Source organism: Terrapene carolina, unplaced genomic scaffold (assembly GCF_002925995.2).
Source record: "Terrapene carolina triunguis isolate 2854851 unplaced genomic scaffold, T_m_triunguis-2.0 Scaffold180, whole genome shotgun sequence".
Taxonomy (NCBI): Eukaryota; Metazoa; Chordata; order Testudines; family Emydidae; genus Terrapene; species Terrapene triunguis.
In genome coordinates, this window is record NW_020664531.1 from 11,652,326 (window position 1) to 11,665,940 (window position 13,615).

Consider the following 13,615-nt stretch of genomic DNA (forward strand, 5'->3'; position numbering starts at 1 on the left):
AATTTATGCATGTTTTTGATTGCTTATCTGGAACATATCCAAATTAAAATATGTTTAAATAAATACAAATGATGAAAATGTTCAATACAGTATGCTCAGCATGACCCCAGTGCCATAGAGCCAGATCATACTGGAACATGATAATGTTGCCCCAGTTGTCTATGTACCAAACTGTATATAACATTAGTAACTGTACCAAAAGAATCAGTGTATCATTTATCTAACACTTACTTAGGTAGCAATCTTTGATTGTGTGTGGATCTCAACCTGTGCACCTTATTAACAATCATTCTGGGCACCCACCTGTAAACTGTCTTTTAATATAAAAATGAACCATTTACAAAAGAACAACTATCAGATGAGAAGGACAAATTAGATGCTTTTCATTCATAGATCATCTATGCCCAGTACATCCATATTAAGTGGACTTTCCCTATATTTACATACTGTGGCACCAGTTCAGCAAGCTGCTACCTAAGCAGGTGTATAGCTTTAAGCATGTGAGTTATCCAATTGAAGCTTATAGCTACACATGTTTAAGTAGCTGGCTGAATTGTGGTCTAAATTAACAATGAGCAAGGATACTCTACATAATAAATATACATGAGGTCTCTTGGCAAGATCATTTCTAATCACAAGGCACAGTATGCTGATAATATACAATTTTTCATTCTTTGTCCCGTGGACCCTATTAGCTTGGCTTCAGTTATAAAGGAATGCTTGGACAACATCATTATTATAACTGTAGTTATGGCATATTTATTTATATTGTGGTAGCATCAAAAGGCCCTCAGGATTTGTTGTTTTGGCCTGCACCTTGGAAATCGGGGGGAGGGGGGAGAGGAGGGGGGTTGTGCATGAGTACAATGTAGTACATGCAAAAGTCATATTCACAAAACTGCATATTTTGAAACTTTTCAGAGAAGTGGTCCCATTTTGCTAGACAGTGTAAAAAGACATAGCACGAGACCACTCCTGACCCTAAGTGCATCTATAGAGGCTTTGTCTTCAGTCAAGAAGACAGGAGTCTCACTGAGTGCTAGGGGTAATTAGTGCAAGAAGGTTCTTTCTCCCCTTGTGCATTAGACTCTTGCCGTTATTTCTGATTATGTTCTCTCTGTAAAAACCCATGTAGGGTTGGGTTTTTTTTCTTTTCACCTGTGTGGTTGGTTGAGTCTGTGTCTTTATTTATTCCATGATGCTCTTGAAACAGCATCCCAAGCCCTCATTATCAGAAAGGTGAAATATTTGTATTGTATGGCTCTCGGTATGGTTCTACTGATGCTTGCGGTTGGTGCAGAAAACAGTTCCACAACTTCTCAGAGAATAGAGCACCATGTTCTATGCACATATTAAGTACTGTACACTGGCTCTTCATGAAGCTGGCTTTGTTGGTTTTAGAGTCCTTGATGGTGTAGGCCGTGACTATATTCAAGACCCTCCTCCTTGAGCTATGTCTTGAGTATCTGTGCTCACCACCCATGCTTTACATATTATGCTTGTGCAAGTTAGGTCAGCAGGTAATTGTACTTTTGTTGTGATAGCACCTAGGGTGTAGAACTTACACTGCTTTAGTGTAAACATCTGTTCATCCCTTGGTACTTTTTAAAATGCAGCTTTAAAATCTGTATATGACAACTCAATTTTGTTGAGATTTTTTTCACTTTTATTCCTTTCAGCTCTTGCATAGGATTGTCCTGCAATGTAATGCCACAAATAAGATATAATGATGGTATCAGTCTCTAGATTCATTATTTGTATTGGATTTGGATTTTAAATTGTTTAAATTGCAATAAGCACCATGGATAAGGGTATCTGTGGGGTACTCTATTAACAAAAGTATGATTATTTATGATTACATATTGATTATTTATTATTACATATCTCTATTGGTTGAGCCAGTGGGCCTGTTCCTGGCCCCTCTTAATATCACTGCATAGTATGAACCTGATATTTTATAGCTTGGTATCCAGCTGTTGGAACAAATTCCTTTATCCATGAAACCATGTTCTTTGAGCTAAACAAAACAAAACAACTCCCTCCCCAAAACAACAAAACAAAAAACCCCTCTGTTTTTTATCTGTGGGCTATGTGTGGAAGATATAATATATTAATAAATTAATAGCTAACCTGCTCCAAAATATCCCCTTTTTAAACTACTTGAGCTATGAGAGCTGTTAATTTAGCAGCATGTAGTCTGGAAATCCTGAGATTAAAATTTTCTGCCTCCTCTTGGTCACTGGATTATTACAACAAGCCTACTTTGCATGCAGTGAGGCACTTTTCGCAGAAATTGTGTCGATAACATTCTATGGCTCGACTATCTCACCCTCAAAATAAATACTTTTGTTTCTCTTGCTAAAGACAGGGCATCCATGTACACAGCAACAGCAGTTATGCTGGCACTTATTATTTGAAACTCCTATGCACTGACTGTGTTCCAGCCCTACTCATAAAAACAGATCAAGGGGATCATCTGATTCCGATAAGCATTATCAAGCTAACTTTATAAATTGTCTTTTCAGCTCAGCATTTTGGTATTCTGGGAACCTAAAGGCTTACTGTAATTCATAAAACAAATGACAGTTACCCCAGCAAAGGCTTTTGATATTTGATGGGCTAAAGTGTTCACATACTTTATATCCCATGTTCGGTACATTTCCTGCATTCCTCTCTTCATTCAGGAAATCATGAGAGATTAGTTAAATTATCCAAACAATAACAGAGGTAGTCAGAGAATGGGGATATCTGTCAATCTCTCTCTAGCATAGATATGTTCATTTTTCATCAGCTTCTATAGACTTCAATAAATTTTAATGAGATGCACTGCATAATATCTCCTTCATGTACAAGCATTGGGCAATAATAAACAACAGATTTATACAAATATGGGGAGAATGTTGTGAGAGCTTTTTGGGTGTCACAAGTTATTTATCTAAAGATTTATCTGGCTCTCAGATTTAATTTCAATGTAATGTCAAAACTGGTCATTTTGTTGTTTACACAGTACGTTATGTTGACCAGTTCACTAACAATATATTTCATGATTCTCACTCACATCAAATATCTAGGTACTCATAAACCAATACTGAAAACTCAAACAAGTAGCTGTAATAGGATAATGATAATGTATATTGGTCAGGAGGAAGTTTGTAGTGAATCGAATATTTAGAATAATTTGATATTTTAATAATTTTCACTCCATGGATCTGAAGAAGTGAGGTTTTTTACCCACAAAAGCTTATGCCCAAATAAATCTGTTAGTCTTTAAGGTGCCACGGAATCCTTGTTGCTTTGGTGGATACAGATTAACAAGGCTACCCCCTGATACTTGATATTTTGTGATAGCTTCCTGATAGCAACCTAAAGTATTTCTGTCATTCATTACCATGAATATTCTAAGGGCTGAAGAGTGGTTAAAGAGACCTTAACAGTATTCTATTTTTCTGTCTCAGATTGGGCTGTGTTAAATTATATCTCAAATTGCGTATGTTATTTCAATTGCAATTTCAACAGCATTTATTAGCTAGTCAATATCAATGAGAGGTAATCGCAGAGAGGAGAAAAGGTATGTTCACAAGAGATAGCTGGCCAATTCCTGTGATTGCTTTCTGCAGTCATATGACTGAACTTCAGGCTATAGCCTGGTCCAAGCAAAACCCTCTATCCAAATATCCAGGAAAATAGAAGCAGTTTGGATCTAGATGTGAACATCATGGCTGGCCCAAGAGAATTTGGCTGAAGGTACTATTGGCTCACCTGTAGACTAGCAAGGATGGACAACATCCTTCTGAACAATTATTTTACTTCCTTGCTGAAATATCCTATTAGGTTTTATTGTGCAATTGTTTTGGGTCCTGAAGAGAGTCTCTTTTAGGGTTCCACAGAATACCATCATCTCACCTCTGTTGTTCAGTGTGTTCATATGCTATGGTTAAGATGGCTAGAGAGGAGACATGGACTTCATTGCTTTCAAAATGTAGGCAACAATCAGATCTATGTCGCTATCTTGTCTGAATTCCCCCAGTGTCTGTGGAATGGATAAGACCCAACTGATTGAGGCTTAATCTACATAAGACTGGGGTCATTTTGATAGGTTGGGGGAAGCCACTGGAAGAGACGTAGGAGATTATAACCTCCCACTTGATTTGAAGGAGCATATCCTTTGACATGTGTTTGTACTTTGGGAGCCTTGTTGCCTCCTTAACTGTTCAGTGATGAGCAGATAGCAATAGAGACCCAGACTGATTCATTCCATATGTGTTTGGCTAGGAGACTGTCCATTTCTAAAAGATATGGATTCACCATCATCTGTATCTTTGTCAGTTTGAGACTAGACTACTGCATGTTTTCTTTCTACATAAAGCTAAACCTTAAGACAATTTGGAAGTTCGGGCAAGTGGGCAATGCAGCCTCCTATTTTGTTTGGTGGAGTATCTCAGTGAGAACTATATTCTGCACTGATGTTGGTTTTGACCTAAAAATCTTACATGGACCACAAATTGACTCCCTCTTGCCCCAAGCAATACTGACATAATTAAGATCAATGGAGGGGCTATAGCCAATGCCCCCTCTGTTTAGAAGAGAAGAGGTTGGTAGCAGGGAAGTTTTCATGATGGGGCTCTGATTTGGGAATTTTCTCTCCACGTTGGTCCAAACTTGTTCCTGTTTATTGTATATGAAATGCTGATGGATGAGCTAATGAGGTAGATTAGGCTGCAATGTATTCAATATGCTGAGCACATTCAACTGTGCATCTCTTTTTCTCCAGATCCAGGGTATGGAGTCTTTCATCTTGCTTTGTCTGGTTGAGCTTGGGGCTTGGATGAATTGGGCTAACAGAACAAATCTCAGTCCTGCTAAAATGGAGATGATACTTGTGGACTAATTTGCCCAGACTATTGGTGTATATGGGTCCCTAAATGTTTTTTAGGGATCATGTTTAATTAGCAGTCAAGAGTGCTTTCTTTCATTGATGGCATGAGCTCTTTCCTCTCTGATGTGGTCATTGCTAGTTGCTCATGCCTTTGTCAATGGAGTTTCACTTAAGGCAATGGAATTCGGCCACCAATTAATCTAGCACATGTACTTTTGAAGCTTTAATGTCACAACCTCAGATATTTCCATCCTTTCTGGTGAACTAATGGAGATGAGAGAGAGATTTGCTGAAAATGGCATTACACACAAAACATTTCAGCTGAAAGTAACCTCCCCCACACCCGCTAGTTTCTCAATGGATTGTGTGGAATTTTAGCTATGTGAACCCAATTGATTTGAGTGGGAGTCACTTGACACACCCTGTTTGCTTTTTGAAAATTCGGTGGGCAGAATCTTTTTTTTGGCATTGCCCTTTTCTAGTATTTAATGAGACACAGACAGATTTGTCTGTCTGCCACTTGACTCTTTTCTATCTTTATATATATTAACACACTTGGAGTTGTCTCATTAGCTCCCCTTTTTCTATTCTATGCATTTTATGACATACAGAGCTTTATAATTCCATTTTATTTATTTACTATTATTATTTCTTCTTCTGTTGACTAGATTTATGAAGATCACAACTGAAGCGTTGTTATGAGTTTAATCATGCATTTTTATGGTAATATTCAGGGTTACATTATTCCCCTTCAGAAACCATTGAAATAAGAATTAAAATACATTAGATTTCTCAATACAACATCAACAGGACTCACAAACCTAAAAGTTATAATCTGGCCATATGTTAACATATTGTATTTGGAAAAACAATGACTTTTACACATAGCTTCTGTCACTCTTTGCATACAGCACTAAGATAAAAAAAGGTTGAGGTATTAATCAAGACTGTACAATGGATGTCTACAACATTATCAGATGGTTCAATTGTTTGCACTTCAAAGGAGATTTCCCCCAAGGGAAGGCAGGTGGTGTTTGTGCCAGAGTTCTATCTACGCAGAGTTCTATCAGGGCAGGGTAGTTTTAAATTACAACTAGGGCTCCAGAGGAGCCTGATTGCCAGAAGATGCCCAGGGAATGCACTGAGTTAATGCATCCCTTGTGTACTCTGGTCATGGTCCCCACAGAGCAGAGGTTGTGAGAACCTCCTGCTAGGTTTTCCAAATCCACACTACCTTGGCCCTGAGTTAAATCAGGTTATGGGGCTGTATCCAGTCCCAGGTCTGCAGCCATTAAAAGTCATTACCTCCTGATGGCTGTTCAAAGGCCTATGTGCCAGTCATATAGCATCAGTCCAGTGGACAAAAATGTAGCATCACAAATGGAAGCTCACGTTGCACCTTTCTGTGCTGTACTTGCCCCACAGATTGAGCAGTCTTCAGCTCCCAGGGATACAGATCTACCAGCTTTCATGAGCACTAACTTCACACAAGACAGTGGAATTTCACCCACAAATAATAGTGCGTCTCTCACAGAAGCAAATTGTGAGCATAAAAAGGGAGGCTGGGATTAGGCTATGTGTGTTACATTGAATTTTGGGCATCAGTGAATTGGAAATAATCCAAAAGAAGGCAACGTAAATTATAAAGAGCCCTAAGGGTTCCCACCTGTGGAGAAATGATTGTTGACTTAGCATTAACATGCCTGCAAAAACTCTGTAGGCTGGGGAAGTGGAGTCGTGCTGTTGCAGATAGCAGTCTTCCTATTAACAGAACCCCTGGTTCACCCCCTCCCCTCAGCAGCACAGCCAAAATATAGAGATCCTTTGGAAGGATTTCCAAGGGTTTAGGGAAGAAGAGAATGATGTGGTGGAGGTGACAGTTCCCCTTCCAAGCTCTCCAGGCCAGGATCAGGTGAATACCCAAGTCCTGCGCTAGTAGCAGTGGAGGGTATACTAGATTGTAGTTTTTGTTTGTTTGTTTGTTTTAAGATATGTAAATGTTTCAAAGTGTGTATGTTCTGAGTTTTAAATTGTCTGTAATCAAAATGTTTGTTTTACTGAACCCGCTGCAAATATTGTCAATGAATGAAAAATTGTTTCTTGTAACAAACAAAAACAAAAACCTTGCTGTTGTGAGATTTGCAGCATGTTTTCTGATCCAGGAGGTTCAGGTATCCTTCAAATTAATATACACATTCTTGGATACTTATCCAGAGTGAACTAATTCTTGAAAATGTTTAAATTTCTCCCTTAATTACAGTCCAAGTTCCCCTCTAGCTTTGTGTCCAGATCAAGGGCCCACTCCAACACAGCCATCAAAGAAATCTGATTCAGGGTAGATGAAGGGTAGACTATTACACAATTTAAGTTTAGCCATCAGAATATTGATTCCAGTCAGTACAATAAACCTATTTAGACCTATCATACAATAAATTATATTTCCACCCGTGCTCTGATGCACAATTTCTCATCAGCTTTCAAAGCAGCTTTCAAGTGGGAGTGTATATATTTTCAAATGAAAGGACCTATTTCTAAATGCCTTCAGTGTGTTTTGACAAATTAACATTATATTAATTTGAATTCAGACAAACACTATCTACTTGTTCATTAAGCTAAAAATGAACAAATAAAAGGTACAGAAATTTTTAAAGCTAAGTCCTATTTGAAGCACAACTTTAGACAGGGGAAGATAATATCCATATACATTTCCTTCATCACCTAGCATCTGAGCACCTCACAACCATTAGTGGAGTTTATCTGCCCAACACTGCTAGGAGATAGGGAAATATCTTCATTTTATAGATGAAGAATTGCTGCACAAGGTAAACCTCAGGACTTGCCCAACATCACACAGGAAATCTGAGGCAGAGCAGGGAACTAAATCCAGGTCTCCTGAATCTCAGTCCCTTAGAATATCCTTCCATCTATTCAGCTGATGTATATGTATTACAATCTTCTTTCCATAAATACAGTTAGGAATATAAATACTGAGGAAAATAGAATGTAGCTGGAGGAGAAATATATTTTCAACACAATAACTATTATCGAAAGAGAGCCACTCATGTACATTGCTGTAACAATAGTGTTATGCAATGATGACACCCATAAAATATGAATTTTTAATAGTAATTGCACTGTATATCAATTGTGTTAATACAAACACTGACAAGCAGTTTAAAAAGCAATCTAGCAGTAGGGTTGTTCCAGTGTCTCATGAGGAAACACATTGAAACGTGAAGTGACAGGCAGGAAACCCTACTAATTACAAACTGCTGCTGCATTTGTAATATGGGAGCTTCTAGGTATCAAACACTTTCCAAATTTAGGTCACTTATGTAGGTACCAAAATATGGATTTAGAAGCCTAAATTTAGAGGCCTTGTTTTGAAAATTTTGGCCCAGGAGTCTAAAGTAGATTTTAACTAGAACCTCTAATAAAGTTGATATGCCAGTACTGTTGGCTTCTGCTTCTTATAGGTTCTTGTGGGATATGTAAAATTTTCTGGTTTAAAAGCACATTTGTTAGCAAAGCAAGCTAATTTCATCAAGATCCTCTTAAATTTACCATTCTAAAATTAATCCTGCTAAACAGTTGGCAGGTCTGCTGCAGAGCATATAGTTAAAACATTTAAAAAGAAAGTTAAAAAAAATTTCAGATCCTGTTCACCAAACAGGTTTCTTTCTAATCTAAACATTCAAGCATTTATTGGTTGTTCATAATTGTTCAACAAATGCTTTTATGCAACACCTTTCAGCTTAGAAGCTGTTGCAAACTGTTTGTTTCAACTGCATCTGTGACTATTTACTTTTTGCTGCAGATGGTATGTTACAAGTCAGTTACCACATGGTACTGTTTCTGCTCCTTGATTGGATGACTGAAGCCTTATATAAAACAGTGGGTGTTTGTACACAAATGGTAAACTACCTTACTCACACTCAGGTACCCTAGTTTTCAATGACACAAAGGTATTGACATGAAAAACAGCTATTCCCCAGCAGTCATGTGAACAAAAACTCTTTCACAAGAATATTCTAGAGCCACAAACAAAATAGCCTTGAATCTAAAAGCAATTTAGAATTTACCAGATTTGTCAAAAATAATTTTTACCAGCTTTGATCTGGACTAAGACTCATTTCTCATAAATCACTGAACTGTCATCAGATGCTAACAATTTTCAGCCACCAATGTTCTGAGCCAGGTTGAAAGCAGTAACCAAGAGTTGAAAAATTATAACCCCATTACCAATCCACTGAGTCAGCCAGTACCCAAAAAGGGAGCTTTACAAAAAATTAAATATACATTATTGCTATATCAGGTCCAGGAACCAACATTATTAAGTCAATATTTGCCAACGGTTATCTTAAAGCAGGATTTCAGATTCCTACCTTTTCACTATCAGGATAGGAAATGACTGTGGTAACTGCATGGTATATATAAAAAATGCCAGCTCTAGTATAGTCACTATACATTATGGTGGGCTTTTTCCAATATAAGTGTTAATGCTGTTTTTTGTATACTAGTTTTATGTGAACTGTATTTGGATAGCACTTCACAATGTGCGCACCCCGTACTTGGTTCATTGTAAGAGTGGAATGCACTCTCAAAAGAAGAAGCAAGCTCATTTAGTAAGGGAGGTTAATTGTGTTCTCCTTCTGTTCAGGAACCTGGAGAGCTTTTCTGTTTCTTAAATTAACTTTGCCCACTGGGGACCAAATTAAGAAATGAGTCTAAAGGAATCTAGAAGGAGCCTAAATTAGTGTAACTTTGTACATTCTTCCAACGCATTAATGTGTATACAGTATTACACTAATTTAAATTCCCTCTACACTGTCTTTAGAGTCCCATGGGCTCCCTTAGACTTATTCACTTATTTAAACTTTCATCAGTTTATCAATATGTAACGTACACACCAATTCCGAAGTTGGCTCAATCAGTCTCAGTGTAAGGGAGCCAAAGCTGGTTTCACTCCTAAACCAAGACAGACGAGAAGAGTATAGCAAGAAAAAAAGCTAAAGGAAGACGTAAAAAGGTGTAAATCATAGTATACCCCACTCTATTTTAATGTACAATGTCTTTTGGTTTCCCAGTGTGCAGGTTACTCCAATTTATACTTCTTAGGCTAGGTCTACACTACCCGCCTGAATCGACGGGTAGAAATCGACCTCTCGGGGATCGAATTATCGCGTCTCGTCGGGACGCGACAATCGATCCCCGAATCGACGCTCTTACTCCACCAGCGGAGGTGGGAGTAAGCGCCGTCGACGGGAAGCCGCGGAGGTCGATTTTGCCACCGTCCCTACAGCGGGGTAAGTCGGCTGCGATACGTCGAATTCAGCTACGCTATTCGCGTAGCTGAATTTGCGTATCTTAAATCGACCCCCCCCGTAGTGAAGACCTGCCCTTAGACATGGGTGAGTGGGTGAGGTTAGATCCAAAGATATCTCACTGAATATCAAGAAGTCTTTAAATTCATCTGCAAGGATCTGATTCATAGAGTTTAAGGCCAGAAGGGACCATTGGATCATCTGGTCTGACCTCCTATAATATATCACAGACCATTACTTTTCACCCAGTTACCCCTGTATCAAGCATTTTACATTGCTGGACATAACCTCTGAATTTAACCCTGGATGTTTTCTCTAACAAATGACAACGTAAAGCTAGAATTTCCAAAACACAGCAAATTATTTGGGTGCATTTAAAATTGGTAGAGAGGGGGAATAGCTGTCCATGAACTATCGTATACATAACTCCAAATGCATAACATTTTAACCTTCTGTAAAATACACACAATGCCTGTGCTTGTAATTTGTTCTGTGCCTTTCACAAATGGCTAAAGCTACAAATATTATAACACAAATATTATATTCAAGAAAACCTTTGTGTTGCAATTCTGAAACTCAGACCAGGTTTGTTCAAACATTTGCTGATGTTCTTGAATGTGGGTTGAAAATCAAGCAAACCTGGGCTAGTGTTTGAGTGAGCCTGGGGTGACTTATGGTGCTAAACTGGAACCAAGTCAAATTCAGAGCTTCTGAGTTCATTCAAACAAAAAACAAGAGAAAGGCCTGAACTGTAAGCCTGGCCCTGAATGCTTCTAGTGTTTGGAAAGTTGTCCAAATGTCATAGCTGACCCCTAGATATCTGACAGGCCAGACCAGTAATCCAAATCTAGACAAACCTGATTTTTGTGGTTTAGCCTTGAAAAATCATGCATGCTAAAACTTAACAGAAGTTTGTACATCCCTCTTGCAAACCCTTGCTGACTTTCACATAGTTTTAGGGTCCAAAGAAATGGCTTCCACTGAGTTCCCAACAAATCCCTTCTGACCAAGGAAGAGAGCCAGAAGCTGACAGAAAATGAACCATGAAAAGGAAATTTTTTCTCCCAACAAAGTGGAAAGAATGTCCTTTTAATGATTTTTTAGAAACAAACAGTGCCATAACCCCCAAATGCCTCATTGCTGAAAGAAGAGACGCATGGTCAATTTGACTAAGAGTTACTTTATTGAAACAGCCTCATTATTGTGTAAGTCTCTAATGAAACTCAACATTCTGTTCATGTCTCAAAACATCTGTCCTTTGGATTGGAAAAAAAACTGAAAACGTTTTTATATCTGTTAAAGAAAGAGGTTTGTCCTGCTAAATTACCTTATAATAGTGTTCTAGCCAACAGAGACTGTTCAACTTGTGCATTAATGGATTTATAGGCCTTCCTTGGTTCATAAAGATGAAAAGAAATCCCTGAATTGTTTTGTGTGTTTCTTTTTGCCCTTCACAAACAGAATTATTCTGAGTTCGTTTACAAGTCTTCCCGGTCCTCTTTGTGCTCATGATTCTTTTAGAAAGTACTAATGTCTTGTGAAAATCTATGGAGAGTCCACAAATCCCTTTAAACTTTCCTCATAACTTACTGAAGGATCATTTCCAATGCTAAAAGTCATCACTCTTGGAGAGCGAGATCTGTAATAGAAAGAGACTTTGTAACAATCAACAACATTTCTTTCTTGCTCTTTATAGTATTAGCAATAGAGCTGGAGGGGAAATTCCAAATTTCAAAATTTTTCAACAGAAAAAGGGATGTTTTTTTCATAAAAATATTCACAAATAAATGTTTCCATTTTAAAACTAGCTCTGCTAAACAATAGTATTAATTTATATGGTGCTTTCTGTTCAGAAGTAAAACTGATTTTAGGAGCCTAAGAAATCTGCAGCTTCAGAAAATGTTATGATTTGTGGGATTTAGACACATCAACGCTCATCTCAGCTGTTTGCTGGGGTTTTTTTTAAGTAAGTTTCTGCCACTTTTACTTGCAAAAATAGCTTTAAAAAGAAAAACAACAAATAAGATTGAAAGGTTGTCACTTATTTTTCCTAAGGCAAAGACATCCTTTTGCCGATATAAGGAACAGAGAAAGTCTCCATCTTTATCCTTCATCCTAGGAGACAGAGAAACTAAGCAATTTGTTCTCTGGGAGGGGTTCTAGCCAGGCTGACCAATAAAAAGCTGGAAAGGACACTGGAGGTGCAAGAAACCACCTTGAACAATGACTGTATCTTACTAGATTAAGCTTTAGACTTGTAGATGCTTGTTTTCACATTTATTTGCTAGAAACCATCTCTACTTTTACCTCTTTCACTTGGTATCACTTAAACCATGCTCTTCCGTTAATAAAATTGTGTTGCTTTCATTATAAATCATCAGTGATTTGTAAATTGAGTAAACTAGAAAGCTAACTGGTTGGAGTGTTTTAGGCAGTAAACCTAACACTTTCTCTATGAACGTCCAGTGAGAGGGACTGGTTGCTGCAACAGTACAATTTTGATGCAAATTCAGGACTGGAAGCCTGCAAGGAGTAACTAGATTGGGCAAAGCCAGAGTGAGGCTTGTCGGCTGCTGGCAGGCTGTTCGGGTCACAGCTCTGCACCAAAGCTGCACAGGCATAAAACACCTTCAGTTACAAGGCAAACGGTGACCAAATCCCTTCCTGGCCTGGGTGAATCCCAAAACCTCACAATTGTTTTAAAGGCACTTTTAAACTGGAAGATTTGGTCATAACTTCCTTAATAAAATCATCTCAAATAGCAGCTTAAGAACAAAAATATAATCATGAGCCAAATCAGATGGCCTGATTCTCCACCACGTTACACCACCTTTACACTGTAACTCCAGGAAAACTGGTGTAATGGAGTGGTGTATCCAGCCTCGACTCCATCGCTAATCATAATATAGTACTAAGGAAAAACAATCTGCATGTTCTCAAATGTTGCATACAATTATAAAACTGATTACACTAATAACAGTCAGGTTTGTTCTGGAATAAAGAAGTACCACAGGAGGTGGTGTAATTGCCAGCAATTCTATTGCATTATTCCCATATGATGTATAAATATAAGTTGCTAAGTGGAGTAGTTTATTAAATATTCAAATAAGTCACTGCCAATGTGAGGCTATAAACTGCAGATTGAATTGTAAATATTGAGTATGCATGAGACTAGTGCAAAAGAGACGTGATATAAATAAATAGTGTTTGATTACTGTAATTACAGCATTGTGACCAGCCTGGCCATTAGTACAACACTTAACCTGAAATCCTAGTTTTCCTTTTGTCTGCAGGAAATCCGGTTGCCTGAGAGATTTTTTCTTTTCTCTTATATTGCAAATCTCTTCAAAAATCTTCCATAAATCAGTGTGTAGGTCAGAGCCAGTCAAATTATTCTTTGTGAATAACATGCAGT